Source organism: Pseudophryne corroboree, chromosome 6, assembly GCF_028390025.1.
Source record: "Pseudophryne corroboree isolate aPseCor3 chromosome 6, aPseCor3.hap2, whole genome shotgun sequence".
In the NCBI taxonomy this organism is placed as follows: Eukaryota; Metazoa; Chordata; class Amphibia; order Anura; family Myobatrachidae; genus Pseudophryne; species Pseudophryne corroboree.
Window position 1 is genome coordinate 643,252,481 of NC_086449.1, and position 17,348 is coordinate 643,269,828.

The 17,348-nt window shown below is 43.3% G+C and overlaps 1 pseudogene; it reads right to left on the minus strand.

Moving 5' to 3' along the window:
* Nucleotides 1-1,666: 1,666 nt before the first annotated feature.
* LOC134937432 (5S ribosomal RNA) lies at nucleotides 1,667-1,784 on the minus strand (annotated as a pseudogene).
* Between the last annotated feature and the right edge of the window lie 15,564 nt (nucleotides 1,785-17,348).

A 17,348-nucleotide genomic window follows, 5' to 3' on the forward strand; every position in this document is an offset into this window, starting at 1 on the left:
AACCACCCCCTAAACCTACAACTTCCCAAAGCCTAACCCACCCCCGCAGCCTACACCTAACCCACCCCCTTAGTGCCTAACCCTAACACTTCCCGGTGGTGCCTATCCCCCCCCCCCCCCCCCCTGCAGACTAACCCTAACCTCCCACACCACAGAGCATAACTCTAACCCCCCACGGAGTGTGCCACACATACCCCACCCCCCCTTCCAGCAGCCTACACCATACCCGGCCGTTACCTTTGGCACCTTGGCTGTCGGAAATCCGTCTTCAGGATCTTGATCCTTTTGGATGCCGTCGTCTGTGTTCTGAATGTTGTGAGGAATATGGTGTTGGCATTACGGCTGCGGGGATCCCGACCGCCGGGATCCTGAACGTATACAGTTGACTATATCATTTTTATAATATTCTTCAGAATTAATAAATATATATATATATATATAAAAATGTCTACTGGGGAGAACTTGGGGTCTGGTGAGATTTAATAGTCATTTAGCAGTAAAGCACAACAACATCAATGCACATGTTTAAATTTCAGATAAATTACACAATAATTTGTGACTACAACTGTGAGGTGTGCAGTGACAGTGGAATACACTAACAATGGAAGATATTAGTACAACTAAAAGGAGCAGAAAACCAATATTGTGATGCAAAAAAAAAAGAAAAAGAAACGCAATAAATATAGAGAAAAAGTGAAGAGGATAAAAAAATATATAAAGCTTGACTTAAAAGAGATTTAAAACACAATACATACAGTGTTAGGGGAAGGCATGTAGGGCCCAGTGTGAAATCAAAGGTTGGGCCCACTCAATAACTTGTTGCACAGCAAATTGTCCCTTGGAGAATGGCCAAATGGAAATCTACATTTACATACTTATTTACATTGAAAAGTATTATAAAAAAAGGTAAGAATCAGGGGATAGGGGTGTTCTGTTGGGGACAGACTATGCATTCAACATTTCAACCCTCTTGCTGACTCGGTATCTGTCTTTTGCCAATGGAAATCAAATAATTCTTTGGGCTACATTTCAGATCAAACCATAACTTTAAGGATTTAAGCACTCAGATCATAAAAACTGCTCAGTTTTAGCACACAGTGGTTAAAACCACTTAAAAACCCCTACGTGTGTCATGTTACATGTCAATGATAATTGGGGAAAGTGGTCAAGGGAAAGTGTATGGTTCTTGTATAGTACAGGAGCCAAAAAGAGAAAAGAAAGACTATGTGTCTCTTCTGGGGCACACTTTTATTGTAAAATATGTGGTCTTGTAGTATTTAAAATGTAACTTTTATTAGTAATCCTCTTAAAAAATAGCTATGAGGCAAAGGACAAAGTAATAATAATGATAACAACAATTGTCATAAGGTTTGTCTATCCGAATAGAAATTAAATTTGGTGATACAAATTAAACATGATAGCTCTTTGGGCGAAATTATATGTATGTCTCTGAAGTTAGAGAGAATAAATAAATTGCCTTCTTCCGAATTTGTAATAAAATTAACTATACTTATAATGAAAATGGAAATATAGCGGAAGGAAGGGGTATTGTTCAATCTGATAAGCCGGGCTCCACACTGATAATTAGTAAGATATAAAATTCCAAAATTTGAAATAGAAAATAATACTTTGGTTCCAGGTCCTATGTCCTGGGTTTGGATATAAATACCTGCAGTACCAAGTATTCTCTGGTGGTCTCCCAACCAGGTACTGACCTGGCCCACAGTGCTTGGCTTCCAAGATCAGACGAGGTTGGGCATACTCAGTGTGGTTTGACCGCAGGTAGGTATATCCTGCTTGATGACACCTGGAACCAAGTATTAGGCTCTGAGAAATCCCAAAGTTTTTTGATGAGATTACTGGATGCTCTTAAATCCAGACACTGGCGGCACCTGATATTCCCTGATGGTCTCCAAAAACAAATGCTTCACCGGCCCAATGGGCTGAACTTCAAATAAAATGAATGAAGTTGGGCCTCTTCTGTATTGTTGACCTTGGGTAAATAAATAAATAGCACCTGTGGCTATTGGAAGTCAATGGGGAAACAGAAATCAGCTGAGGGCTGATTGAGTTTGATCTAGGGTATATATGTAGACTCCACAGATTTGGCGAGGAGTACTGAGTAGATGATAGTGTGATACTGGTATGAAGAGATTGGAGTGTAGAAAAATGGGTATAGGAAAGAGACAGAGAATCAGGTCTGTGTTAAACACCACTTCTGCTTTTTTATCATCTGTCTGGACATCGAATGAAAAAATGAGAGGGTGGTGAGAAACGACCCTGAGACCGAAAGAAGGTAAAGGAACTCTTCTACTGTCCTGTCTTGTAGCAAAATGGTGCTCTGTTTACATACTGCATTGCAGAGCCACCCAGATTGTTTAGACAGAATGAGAGGGAGTACCAGAAATCCAATGTGAATGGGAATGTCAATAGAAATGTTGCTATATGGATAAAGATTCCAATAATTGTGATGAATCACGTATTTGATCCAAAACTTGTGGCAAAAAAAAGTGTACAATTAATCAGATAATAAATTCACGACTGCACAATACAGTTAGCAAAAAAGAGGGGGGGGGGAAATGGTGTTGAAAATTCGGTTATTGCAGACTCCACCAACCCTTTTCTAATTGGGGAAAGTGGTCCAAAACTAAAACCGGTATATTGACAGTTGAGTCTATGTGTTTCCCTTATATGTGGTTAAAGCGTTCTTGGAGGTGCATGTGTAGAACATGCTCATTATCTATGTGCATGCAAAGACATGGACTGACATTTTCTTTATCCTTATTGTGCCTGTAGATGTGCTGTATATCTACTGTACCTTGTTGCACAAAGCCAGCACTGCATATTTCCCCACTCTCTATAAATGGGGCCCCTGACATAGTGAACATTTCTACACAGCTAAGATGCACATGTTGCACTTCTGGGCTACAACATCATGGAGGCTCCAAGAAAGAGTAGGGGCAGGGAGAAAAAGACAGGACTGGGGTAATTTCAGGAGCACTATCGCTAGCATCGGGTGGTCACAGGACCCACATTGATAAAAAATTGTGGATAGATGAGCTGAGTGCACCCCTTCCCACTGCACCCCAGCACCAGCACACCTTGCAAGTGCCATTCTGTTCAACTAGTAGTTACCGGCCTGATTGGACCTACATGTATGCAAAGCAAGCTCTGTGAGGTAGCCTTGGGAAAGCTTTATAACAATGCTATGTTTAATACACGTTTGAAGATAGCAAATACTTTTTCTCACAGATTCCCATTATTTATACAAATTTTCTAATTACGTTTCACATCTACAGTCTGATTCTATTATTTCTCCCACGTCCCAAAGGTTGGTGTTATCCCATTATGCCATAAGAAGGGCTTATAAAGCCAGCTATTTCTGAGTATAGACTGCAGTGATTCAGGGCCAGCTGGCTCAAGTAAAACTATTTTACTTTCCAGACAACCAATTTGTCAGTATCCAGCAGTGGATTTATATAATAATATAATCCAAAGTAAGTTACATAAGTAAAATCTTTGTTAAATGAAGGCATTTGTTTTTGCAAGAAAAATTCAGCTTTGTCATTAAGATAAACATGTCATGCTGGGGTCTTCACCTTTCTGACCAACATGGCATCATCTCTAAGTACAGAAATAAATAAGTTACACATGATGTTTTCCAACACGTGCAAGGAATATCCAACTCCCTAGAGTCCTTCTTATTATTCACTGCCTACTACTACTGTGAGGTTAATACCTAAATTAAATGAATCATTGGGTGGGGTAAACACTCATTTAAGCTTGCTAAAATATAGTATAATCTTAACTCAGCCTATTGTTGTCTTGTGTTTGCCTTTAGAAGTTAACACTATCTTAGTGGCAGATTCTTTATGTGTTGCAGGGACGTGCAGTGAGGTAAATGGCTCAGGAGGCACTGGCTAGTACCAGAGCCATATTTACATACAATATATGAGGCCATGGGTGCATGTGAGTATTATATTCAGGTGCAGCAGTATATACTGCTGGTAATGGGTGAGTTTTGATCAGAGATGTGCAATAAACATAGCCAGTGCCTCACCTGCCTCTCCTCACTGCACATCACTGAGGTTTTGATATACTGTAGGATGCCAGAGATGTGATGGAGGTCAGCCGATATGATGAATAATTTAAACAGTTAGAATGAGCTGCAGAATAACATAGGTTTTACATACTATGGGGTAAATTTACTAAGATGGGAGTTCTATTTAAGATGTGATGTTGCCCATAGCAACCAATCAGATTCCAGGTATTATCTTCCAGAAGGTTCTAGATAAATGAGAAGTAGAATCTGATTGGTTGCTATGGGCAACATCCTATCTTAAATAGAACTCCCATCTTAGTAAATTTACCTCTATGTTCTATAGTTCCAGCCAGGTGGTGTGCATATAGGGGAGAGTACACCTGTATATATAGAAATAGTGGTCACAGTGGACAACATATACAAATAGCAGTGGTGATATGGTGAAGTATGCAGGGTTTCCCATATAGCATAAGCAGTTTCCTAAGGAGGACTGAGCTGAAGACACACGATTGTCGTGCTGTGATGCAACTTCAGCACTACAGAGTCCTGGCAGCACATAGTTAGAGACAGAGCAGAGTGCTCTTCTCAACACATCTAAAAAGTATGGGCCTAATTCAGACCTGATCGCAGCAAGACAAGCATGTGGCGATTTCCCGTGAACTTTTGGAGCGTGTGCAAAGTGTGCCTAATTTTTTTGAGTGATGACAGGTGACAAAACTTGGATCTTTGAGTACGATTCGGAGACCAAAAGGCAAAGCGCAGAGTGGCACACACCATCATCACATCGCCCCAAAAAAGGGCCGAATGAGCAAATCAAGGAACAAATCCATGCTCATTGTCTTTCTCGACTCGAAGGGTGTGGTCCACAAGGAATTTTTACCTACCGGCCAAACTGTCAACGGTGCATGGGAGTGCTCAATCGGTTGAGAAACAGAGTCCTCCGCATCCGCAAGGAGATTGCCACTACCTGGGTCCCCCATCACTACAATACGCCAAGTCACACATCGCTGCAAGTGAGGTAGTTTTTTGGCCAAGCACAACGTGACAACGCTGCCTCAACCACCCTACAGTCCAGATCTGGCCCTGGCTAACTTCTTTTTGTTCCTGGAGTTTAAACACGGCCTGAAAGGACACCATTTTCAGATCATAGACAAAGTATAAGTTGGCGCGACAAGGGCACTCAAGGACGTTCTGGTTAATGCCTTTCAGGAGGCTACCAAGCTTGACAGACACGCTGGCAATAGTGTATCGATGCTCAAGGGTCATACTTTGAAGATTATTAACCCTATTTATCTGAAAGTGGAACTGCATGCAGTCTTCGTTCGTGCCCTCTCCTCTTTTGCAGCACAGAAGACGCTGGCATTATGTCAGCATCTACCACACATATTTCCAGTGATTTCTATACAGTTCATGTGCAATTCTGTGGGAAAATGTCTGTTGCTCTACTTTCCTTGTGATTTCCCGAGTGATGAGTACACATTAATATAGCCTGCAGGGTGTGGAGTGTGGGACCCTCTGGACCCAGGGGCCTGTGTTTATTGCATATCCGGCACCCATTATGACTATACCGCGGCCTGTAGCATGAAATGTGTCTACTGGGGACTGGATTGAAGCTACTTCCTTTAGCTAAGGAATTTAGTTGCTACTGTAGATTTTTGAGATTTGGGAGAGTTACATGTCGGTGCTCCCCACCCAGATACTTGCTTACTAAATGTTTTTCGACAACCTCATGGTATCTAAAAAGGCTGGTGGACAATGACCAACCCATTTACTGTAGACACAATATATTGTCAAAGTCAGAAAAATATCATGCTGCACGTTGCCATATATTCACCTCATGCGCTCGCCCGCTGCACATGCACTTTCTCTGGCGTGCGTGCACATATTCGCAGTTGCGTGACGGCGCCCCTACGGGCGTGCGCTTGAACGCATGGTATGTGCATTTACGGTAGAGTTTGTGTGCGTCTAGCGAGCGACACAATCGCTACTTAATAAATCCATATAGCAGGTTTAATAGATAATGTTCCCCTTAATAGTAACTGTAAGTTTGTTTAATGTGACTTGTTTATGGACATAGGAATCCCTCTTTTCATGATACAAAGGGTCTGTCTAAGGTTGAACAGTGGTGTCTGGTACCTAACCGAAGAGTATTTTAATAGCAACAATCCGGTGTTGGTTAGGTGAAGATTAATCGCTCCTGCGTATAGTTATGGCCATTAGTAGATTCTGGACATTTCATATATTTGCAGTTCATTATCCATGCGGCGGGAATCCGGCGATTCCCTCCCACCTGAGCAGTTTGTAATAGTCACAGCCCCCCTGTTCAAACTAACCTATGACCTTTTGTTATGATGCAAGGAGACATTCCTGTGTCCAATGAACAATGAGATTATAGGTCCCTTTGTAGTATACTGTATGCAGTGTATATAAGATCAGCCAGCCTGGACAGCTCACTCTCTCACTCCACAAACGGTTTTCATATTGACTAACTTGGAGCTGGTACCAGGAATAGCGCAGCGATCGTTCCCAGTGTGTGTGTAAGTAATTCTCTGTAAATCAACTCGCTCTTTGTTTGTATTGGCCATTCACTCTCTCTCTCTCTGTTATAGTATAAGATTGTGACGCTATTGTATATTCCTGTCTAGATATTCTGTTAGAATTATATGTTAGCTTGTAGTGTATGACTTGTAAACTGTTTACCCCTTTTCGATATAACTAAAAGCTTGTTAGTAAAGGTGTTGGAACCTTAGCACGGTATCGTGTGTTCATTACATTGCAGAGGGTAATAGGAGCGTCTCGATCGCTCAAACAGCTTTAGGATTAACAAGGTTAAGCAGCGTTATATCGCTGCAGTATTTCAGTACAAGGTTTACAGCATAAGAGTATCCTTTCTGTGTGTTACATTCAAGGTTTACTGATTGTCATCCTGTGAGCGTCTGCGCCGTTCGTGATCTCCTCGTGGTCTCGAGCGTCCGCTACGCTGGTAGCGTAGCATTACGGTAGTCGCCTGCCTATAGCGTGCTCGACACCACGCATTAAGCTGTGAGCGAGTGTGCCGCATGTGCGTCTCGATCATGGCCGAGCGTATGCTACGCTAAGCGCGTACCCTTACGGTACCCCATACGCCAATTGCGTACTGAGTCTCTTACCCATATAGTGAAGGTTATAAGGTAATCAAATCAGCATTATCAATTGGCGGCTCGTCCGTCCTCCACATATCCGCACTAGCGAACACAGACTTTATCCGTCAGCAAGGGCGGGAAGGCAGTATCCCTTCGTATCGGGATACAGTAGTGCTGGCTAGATAAGCGTCTGTTTCGCTACTTTGAAGGAGTGCTGGTGGAATCCGGAACCGGAGGTAAGAACAATACGCTATTGTCTTTTTAAAACTGTTTTATTTCTGTTTTGCGTACGCACGCACGCATACATCTGCATTTCTTTTCATTTGTGTATTTTCACATCACTCTCCTGGTTGCCATTTCATAATTGATAACGTGCTGAGAAAGATTTGTTGCTATTGGTAGTTAAAAGTAATATTAATACGTTAAGGAGTAATTTGTAAAACACGCGCACGGCTTGCCTAAGATACAAGGAAGTTCGGTGTGGTGTTCGGTAGATGATTACAATTAAAGATCATCTACATTGATATAAACGTGCTAATTGTATTTCTGTGGACATATCTGGCTGGCGTACACGTGTCTCTAACAAAAGGGTGAGACTAGCATACGCGACACAAGGGCCGACGAACGGAGCGTATATTACGCAACGGAGCGTCTGGGTACGCCCACATAATACAAATCACACGATAGTATTATTTTAAATAGGCGAAAAGGAGGCAATGCGATAATAGCGCAAGTCAATTTCAGTGTCCAAAATTTTAAGCTAATAGATCCTTCTCTAATTTGCAACTCATCTGGACTAGACTGTGTTACTGAATGAAAGGGATTTCTGCGCAGAAACAAAAGTAAAGTGTACATGAGGTGAAAGTGTGTGTATACATATATAAGTATTCTCTTTTTGATTGGAACGTAGAAGTCGAGTTCTCGTGAGGACATTCACGTAAGTGACGGCGTGGTGGCTTGGGAGGCATCCCTTGTTAAACATATACAGGAGCATTAGAGTATAGCAGAGTAAAAGTCTACTGTAGACACAGACCAGGAGGTCACGGACCAGGAGGTCCAGAGAGACAGACCAGGAGGTCTAGGTACAGCAGACTAGGAAGTCTTTGTAAGGGTTCGCTGAAGACCCTGATTTGAAGGTCAGAGGTAGTGAAAGCAACACCTGCAAGGATGGGGGCCAGTTGTTCAGGTAGGGGGCGATCAACCATGGTTCCGGTTGATGTCGTAAACCGGCCAATAGGGTCGGCAAGGTATATCATGTGTGAAAAATACGGTTCACACACAGAGGTTTTGTGCGATGAATGGGAAAGAATGACTGTGCATGACGGGGAAAAGTTCCCACGGGTAGGCAGTTTTAGCCCAGATGTGTTACAAAATCTAAGGAGAAGGATATGTCTCATTAAATCTGCAAAGAGACGGATCAAGCATTATGACTACTTACAGTTATGGCAACAGGAGGGTGAAATACAGAGAGGATTGGCTCAAGCGGGTGGATCTAATCCTATCAGAAAACTGATAGCCACCGCGCCACCACCACCATACATAACGGAAGAGCAGGTGGTTACAGAGAATGGCACACTGGTGAATGATAAACATGCACTTAGTAACTGTATAAATGTTAAGAATAATGTGACTAAGATTATTGATGCAAATACTAACCCGTGCAAGCTGTACCCTGTTTTAAACTTTCCCCAGGAGTGTGATCAAGAGGATGAGCCAACAACAATATCGGCACTCTCTCTAGCAGCCACCATAACAGAAACAACAGTGGGCACGGCCCAACCCGTAAGATTAGTATCAAAGGCCCCTAGCGGAGGGACAGGTGAGGTCGTATCAACCGGTAAGTACGGCACCATACACTATGCTGAAACCATTTCACCACGTTGTAGAATCTACTCAGAATGATGTTATTGAACTTAATCCTGTTAGGATAATTGCAGTGCCAAATGGGAAAACTGATACTTCAGGAACCACTCCCATCAGAAACATCGCCATGCACAGCCCCTTTTCCCAAACAGAATTAAGATCAATGGTGTCAGAATTCCCTGATCCTAGGAAAGATCTAGTTGCAAGCCAGAAGTACATTAGAGAGCTAGGACATACTGTAGAACCCAATAACAAAGATTGGCGGACATTGCTAAGGACATGTTTACCCTCCAATGTCGATTCAGCGAGTTTTATAACTGACTGTAGACTACATGAAGAAGTACCCCTTACTGAGGAGTACAATCAAGATAATGTGAAAAGAATTAACTTGCAGCTGGGGGTATATTTCCCAGCAGTTGCTAAATGGAACAAAATTTTCTCCATCAAGCAAAAGGAGGGAGAAACAGCGGATGATTATTTTCATCGGGCATTGCAGGAAATGGCTAAGTATACAGGGATAGAAGACATTAAAACAAATTTAAATCATAGAGAAGTAGCAGTATCTGTGTTAATGGATGGTTTAAAGGAAGTATTGAGGACGAGGGTACAGACCACCCAACCATGTTGGCGAGGTTTGTCGGTGGCTACTTTGAGAGAGGCCGCTATTGATCATGATCGGAATATCACCAGACACAGGGAGTCACAGAGTGATAAGTTAATGGCCGTAAGTATACAGGCCCTGACCACAAGGCCACCTCAGTATAAGTTTCAGACCCCTGTGGGTAAGTCAAATGTGGTAACTTGTTATTGCTGTCATAAAGAGAGACATTTTGCACGAGACTGTAAAAGTAAAAACATACAACGCTCACACCAGACCCCTAGACAATGACATGACACACGAAATTGGGATCAAGGACCGCAGAGACGGAGTTATGAGCCACATGCAGGGGAAACAAGAAGGTATCCCCCAAGGAGAGACTGGCAAGTCTCCGACAGTTCCCATTTACCCCCTTCACAGGTAATAGCTGCCAGTGCGATACAGGGAGGTCACCATACACCATAGGGGTGTGGCCACACCTGTAATCTGCAGCCAGTGAAATTGATTGCGAGCCTTGGAAGCGAACCCGAGGTCACAATTGATGTAGCTGGTAGATCTCTAAATTTCCTTGTAGATACGGGGGCGGCCAAGTCAGTGATAAATTCGACCGTGGGCATGAGAACCACTGGTAAAACAATTCCAGCCATGGGAGTAACAGGAGTAGTACAACAATATCCTTTAAGCAAACCAGCAGAGATTACGATAGGGCCTTTGCATACCAAGCATTCTTTTCTGCTGGCTGCATCGGCTCCGACTAATCTCTTAGGGAGAGATTTACTGTGCAAAATGGGATGTGTCATATACTGTACTCCTGAAGGTGTGTTCTTGGGCATACCCGAAAACCACGCTCAGGAAGCGCAAGATATGCTAGACTCCCCAACAAGATTAATGTCACACACTGTTATTGTAAATAGGTGTCCGTCCAAGGTAGAAGAAATAACGTCCCAGATACCAGAGTCACTGTGGACCAAGGACGGACAAGACACTGGATTGATGGCAAATGTAGCCCCAGTAGTTGTGCAAGTAAAAGATGGTAGGATAGCTCCAAAAATCCCACAATATCCTCTGAAGCCAGAGGTGGAGTTAGGAGTTTACCCTGTAATAGAGCGCTTGCTACAACAGGGCATTCTGGTAAGGACGTCCAGCACTGCAAATAGTCCCATCTTCCCTGTGAAAAAGAGTGGGGGGAGGGGTTACAGATTAGTGCAGGATCTAAGAGGGATCAACAAAATAGTTGAGAGTCAATTCCCCGTAGTGCCAAATCCAGCTGTCATCCTTATGCAAATCCCTCCCACTGCCAAATTTTTCACTGTAATTGACCTCTGCTCCGCTTTCTTCTCGGTACCTCTGCACCCTGAGAGTCAATACTTATTTGCATTCACATACAGAGGAGTCCAATATACCTGGACTCGCTTACCACAAGGTTTCATAGACAGTCCAAGTATCTTCTCACAAGCTTTGCATGATTGTTTACAGTCTTTCCAACCAGAGAGTGGATCAGTATTGATCCAGTACGTGGATGATTTACTACTGTGTTCAGATTCACTGGAAGCATCCCTGAGAGATACGAAACAGCTCCTGTTTCATCTTTCAGACACAGGACACAAGGTTTCCAAGGACAAGTTACAATTATGCCAGGCCCGGGTGAAGTATTTGGGACACTGTCTGACACAAGGACTGAGACTCCTCACCGCTGATAGAATTCAAGCAATTCGTGACATGACCCTGCCACAAACCCAGCAACAGATTAGAACGTTTTTAGGAATGTGTGGGTATTGCCGTAACTGGATCCCAGGTTTTTCCATACTGGCCCTACCTTTGCAGGAGATGGTCTCATCAAGTAAACCTGATCGGATTTCGCACACAGACGAATCTGAGATGGCATTTGAAAGACTAAAACAGTGCCTAACACAGGCACCGGCATTAGGTATGCCTGACTATGGAAAACCCTTTGAGCTGTACGGAACAGAGAGTGCTGGTTGCGCAGCAGGTGTCTTAACCCAGAAGCAGGGTGATGCCAGCAGGCCGGTAGCCTACTATAGCGCTCAGCTAGATACGGTAGCGCGATCCCTCCCCACATGCTTGCGAAGTGTTGCAGCAATAGCATTGCTAGTTACAAAAAGCGAAGATGTAGTGTTAGGACACAACCTCACAATTCATACACCACATGCAGTTCAGCCTTGCTGAATTCTGCCCAAACCAGACACGTCTCATCAGCGCGGTTTACAAGATGGGAATTGGCATTGATGGCCCCCTTATTACCATAAGGAGATGCAGCGCATTAAATCCTGCAACATATCTCCCAGGTGTGCCCGGACAGGCACAAAGGGTGGAGGATGAGAGTGATGGTGAAGGAGGATTTAATACAGGGGATGACACGCATGATTGTATGGAATATTTGACCCAAAATTTCACGGCAAGGCCTGACATCAGTGACAACCCACTGGAAGATGTAGATTTTACTTTCTACACTGACGGTAGTTGTCACAGACAGACGGACTCGGGAGACTTGTGTACTGGATACGCAGTCGTAGATGACCAAGGTACCATAGAAGCAGAACCGCTAGGCCCACCACACTCAGCACAAGTTGCTGAACTGGTTGCCCTAACCAGAGCATGTGAATTGGCTAAGGGCAAGTCAGCCAATATCTACACAGATTCTAGGTACGCATTCGGAGTAGTCCATGATTTCGGAGCCCTATGGCGCCTCAGAAATTTCATGACGGCAGCTGGCACACCCGTAGTGCATGCAGCCCACATCAAAAGACTTCTAATAGCGATACAGGAACCCGACAGAGTGGCTGTTATCAAGTGTAAAGCTCACACATACAGCCAAGACCCGGTATCACTTGGTAACAGCCGAGCAGACGAAGCTGCTAAATCAGCAGCCGGTACCCCCATACAGACAGACACCACACAGCTGATGGTATTTAATACTGTAAACACACAGAAATTGCGTGAAATGCAAAATTTGTGTTCCCCACAGGAAAAGGCAGTTTGGAGGTCAAAAGGATATGGCCAGGAGTCCTCAGGACTCTGGACAGATGGACATGGTAAACCAGTGGCACCCAGAGCATACCTTCCAAGTCTAGCGGAAGCAGCACATGGGCTGACTCATCTAGGCAAAGAAGGGATGTGCAAGCTAGTAAGAGCTTATTGGTGCGCCCCAGGATTTTCTTCCCATGCGGGTAAAAGAGCGATGACATGTCTCACCTGCTTGAGGAAGAATATCGGAAAGGCAATACCAACAGAACCATCCCATATCCCTCCGACAGATGGCCCTTTCCAGGTAATACAAATTGATTTCATACAATTGCCACCTTGTAGAAATTTAAAATATGTTTTGGTCTGTATTGATGTGTTCTCAAATTGGGTTGAAGCATTTCCCACGGCCACAAATACCGCTGTATTTACTGCAAAGAAAATTGTGCAGGAATTTGTGTGTAGGTACGGTATCCCTAGAATAATTGAGAGTGATAGGGGTACCCATTTCAACGGTGAAGTCTTTCAAACAATGTGTAAGTTGATGGGAATTAATAGTAAGCTGCACACTCCGTACCGCCCCCAGGCGAGTGCGAAGGTGGAAAGAGTTAACAGCACTATTAAAAATAAATTGAGCAAGGTAATGACTGAAACAGGACTGTTATGGCCCGAAGCTTTGCCAATTGTATTATACAGCATCAGAACCACTCCCAGGTCCCCTCTTAATTCGTCTCCTTTGAAATTCTGTTTGGTCGACAACCCCATGTTATGATTAACCCCCAAGATGATTTGAAATGTAACAATGAAGTAACCGTAAAGTAATTGGTTAAGATGAGTAAGCAATTGAGGAATCAGAATGATAATCTAAAGTTGGTGATTCCTGATTTGCCAGACAGTAATTGTCATGACATTGAACCTGGGGATTATGTAATGATACGGAATTTTCTACGCTCAGGTTGCCTTATTGACAGATGGGAAGGACCATATCAAGTCTTATTGACCAGCACAACAGCATTGAAGGTTGCCGAGAGAGAGACTTGGGTCCATTCGTCTCATTGTAAAAAGGTCACTGACCCAGAGAGGTCCCGTGATAAAGAACAGACGGTAGAGGTTGTATCACTAGAGTGTCTGTTCAGGGAGGATTGAGACAACACCTGAGCGCTGAGAATAATAAGACCAGAAGCTTGTCGAGCTAGATTTCTTTTTCCCATTTGTTATTTTCTCCAGTTCCCACCTCCCTCCTATTTCCGTTCCCCCTTCTTATTTTTCTCATTTTACTCCTCTAAGATGGACTTGCCCCAAGAGACTGTGATACGGATTTTCCTGTTAACCATGATGTTGACCAGAGCAGTCTGTTTCGGTGAGAGTACCATGGAGGTCGAGGAAGGATCTGGAATGGGTTCTGATGACCAGGATGGAGGCGTAGATTTCCAAGAACAACATAATCTCCGAGTAAAGGCGAGTATCAGAAAACGATCTGGTAGCATTGACAATAGAAGGAATTGTGAAGGATTGTTAGCTGAAGAGAACTGCATCTGTAGGCATTGTGACAATATAGTTGAGGATGGGTGCATAAAGAAATGTCAGTCCAGTTTTAATGTCCACATGGACCGGCATCCATTGAGTGACTATCACTCCTTAGTGGGTAAAGTGTTAAACCAGACAGACTGTTGGGTATGCTCTCAAGTACCTCAAGGCCATAGCAAATCAGGACTAGTACCATTCCCTTTAACGGTAGGAGAGGTACTTGAGCTAAGTGGTGGGAGGCCGGTGGACAGGAGGTTTAATATCTCTAGTCCTCCTAGTTTGAAGCTCCACCAATATCATGTGGATAGGTCCTTAGTGTGCTTTAACATTTCCAATCCCCGAAAGCCGGGAAATTGGGAAGTGTCATGGAGTAATCAAACCATGACATTTTCACATAGAGCCGACAGAATGCCCATAGACACACAACTTATACGCCAGATAGCCGACCATAGGAAATTCTTTCGGTATAGGTACACCTTAGGAAGTAGGACCATGCGAGTTGGAGAAGTATCACCAGGATACTGTGCACAGATTGTACAAACTGATACGTGTACTAAACAGATGGGAGAATTAGGGTTAGGAGATTTCACATGGAAAATTTGTAACATGATAATGTCATACTCCGTCCCATATGTTCTCCCCGATGATGCATATTTCATATGCGGGAGGAAGGCGTATAAATGGCTTGCCCCAAACTCAGAGGGATTGTGTTATATTGGAAAAGTACTGCCTGAGGTAATGACTGTATCCCACACTAAAATGAAAGATATTCACCGTGGTGCCCAAGCTCCTTATACTCACACTCATTACGAGCACATCGTTAAACGGCACCTGATAGAGAGAACAGAGCATCCGGCCTCTGACCTGATCCATGAATCCACCGGGATTCAATTCCTAATCGCGTTAGATATCACTCGTACCGCCAGAGGAGTGTTAAACTATAGATATATATCTGCGCTTGCAAATTTATTAGACAATATCACCGAAATGTATGACGACACATTCAGGTATACTGGAAGAGAGTTACAAGCCTACAAAACAGAACTGGTTCAGCATAGGATGGTTCTCAATTACCTCACGGCAGTAACAGGCGGGTATTGTGTTACCCTAGTGACTCAGTATGGAGTAAAGTGCTGCACGTACATTACAAACAGCACTGAGGACCCGGTCGAGGTCATAGACCAAAAGATGGATGACATTTTGCAATTAAAGTGGGAGTTCCGAAGGAGACATAATCTCACTCTCGCCGCTGTGGACAATGAGCTGACTGGTTGGGTGTCATGGTTGAACCCACAAAATTGGTTTTCGGGCTTAGGAGAATGGGCCCAAGGTATTATCATGGATGTAGGGAAGTTTCTCTTGTGTATATTGGGAGTCGTCATATTTATTGGCCTGATATTTAGATGCGTTCGGATTTTAACAAAGTGTAAACGTAGTACCCGAGTGATGAGTCTAAGGAGTGAAGACACTGTAATTACAACGACTAATTTGATTTATGACCCAACGATAGAGACAATGTTGTGATGAAAATGTGATTCCACGGTCCGTTTCTTTCACCTGTTTCTCCTTTGTTTTCCTCCAAGGTACGAAGACATCCGCTTGGAAGAAGAATTTGACAACCTTTTACACAGACCACTGATGGACAATGCCATAGACCCCCAATATCCCTAGTGACTTTAACTTTTACGATAGCCCAATACTTTAAAGATTGTAAGTCTATGGACATTGAGAAAGCTTTTTGCACACCATTTATAGCAAAAGCATTGGGAGACTACAGTCAACATGTACATCAAGACAAGACACAAGACAAGACCTCAATCGGCAAATGTATATTAAACTCACATAGTTTATGACTGCATTTACCATAATTGCTTCTTATCTTCATTTCTACAACCTTCAGGTAATAACACACACATAGTCATTAGGGAACATAGGCACAGATATCAGCACTCACATATCCCCCCATTCATGTATCATCAACTAAAATGTGCTCCCCCATTTTGTTACAACCAAAAGCCGAAAAGAGCTCGGTAAAGTTTGACAGCCCATCCACAGACCCTTGATACGGGATAAGAAGGAATTCAAAGGTATACTTCCCAAAACCTCAAAGCTTGATTTAAAACACGTACGGCACGATGATACATGACCCCTCAAACATGGACTCATACACACATGCTTCTACTATTTCACTAGGTCATACTTTTTTTCCCCACCTTCTTCTCTTCACCCTTACCCAATCATAGAAATGTATTACATATGACATATATTTTTCTCTTTTTGAACTGTTTTAGGAAGTGGCAGTTATTGATGACTGCCAAAGGGTGGACTGTCAAAGTCAGAAAAATATCATGCTGCACGTTGCCATATATTCACCTCATGCGCTCGCCCGCTGCATATGCACTTTCTCTGGCGTGCGTGCACATATTCGTAGTTGCGTGACGGCGCCCCTACGGGCGTGCGCTTGAACGCATGGTATGTGTATTTACGGTAGAGTTTGTGTGCGTCTAGCGAGCGACACAATCGCTACTTAATAAATCCATATAGCAGGTTTAATAGATCATGTTCCCCTTAATAGTAACTGTAAGTTTGTTTAATGTGACTTGTTTATGGACATAGGAATCCCTCTTTTCATGATACAAAGGGTCTGTCTAAGGTTGAACAGTGGTGTCTGGTACCTAACCGAAGAGTATTTTAATAGCAACAATCCGGTGTTGGTTAGGTAAAGATTAATCGCTCCTGCGTATAGTTATGGCCATTAGTAGATTCTGGACATTTCATATATTTGCAGTTCATTATCCATGCGGCGGGAATCCGGCGATTCCCTCCCACCTGAGCAGTTTGTAATAGTCACAGCCCCCCTGTTCAAACTAACCTATGACCTTTTGTTATTATGCAAGGAGACATTCCTGTGTCCAATGAACAATGAGATTATAGGTCCCTTTGTAGTATACTGTATGCAGTGTATATAAGATCAGCCAGCCTGGACAGCTCACTCTCTCACTCCACAAACGGTTTTCATATTGACTAACTTGGAGCTGGTACCAGGAATAGCGCAGCAATCGTTCCCAGTGTGTGTGTAAGTAATTCTCTGTAAATCAACTCGCTCTTTGTTTGTATTGGCCATTCACTCTCTCTCTCTGTTATAGTATAAGATTGTGACGCTATTGTATATTCCTGTCTAGATATTCTGTTAGAATTATATGTTAGCTTGTAG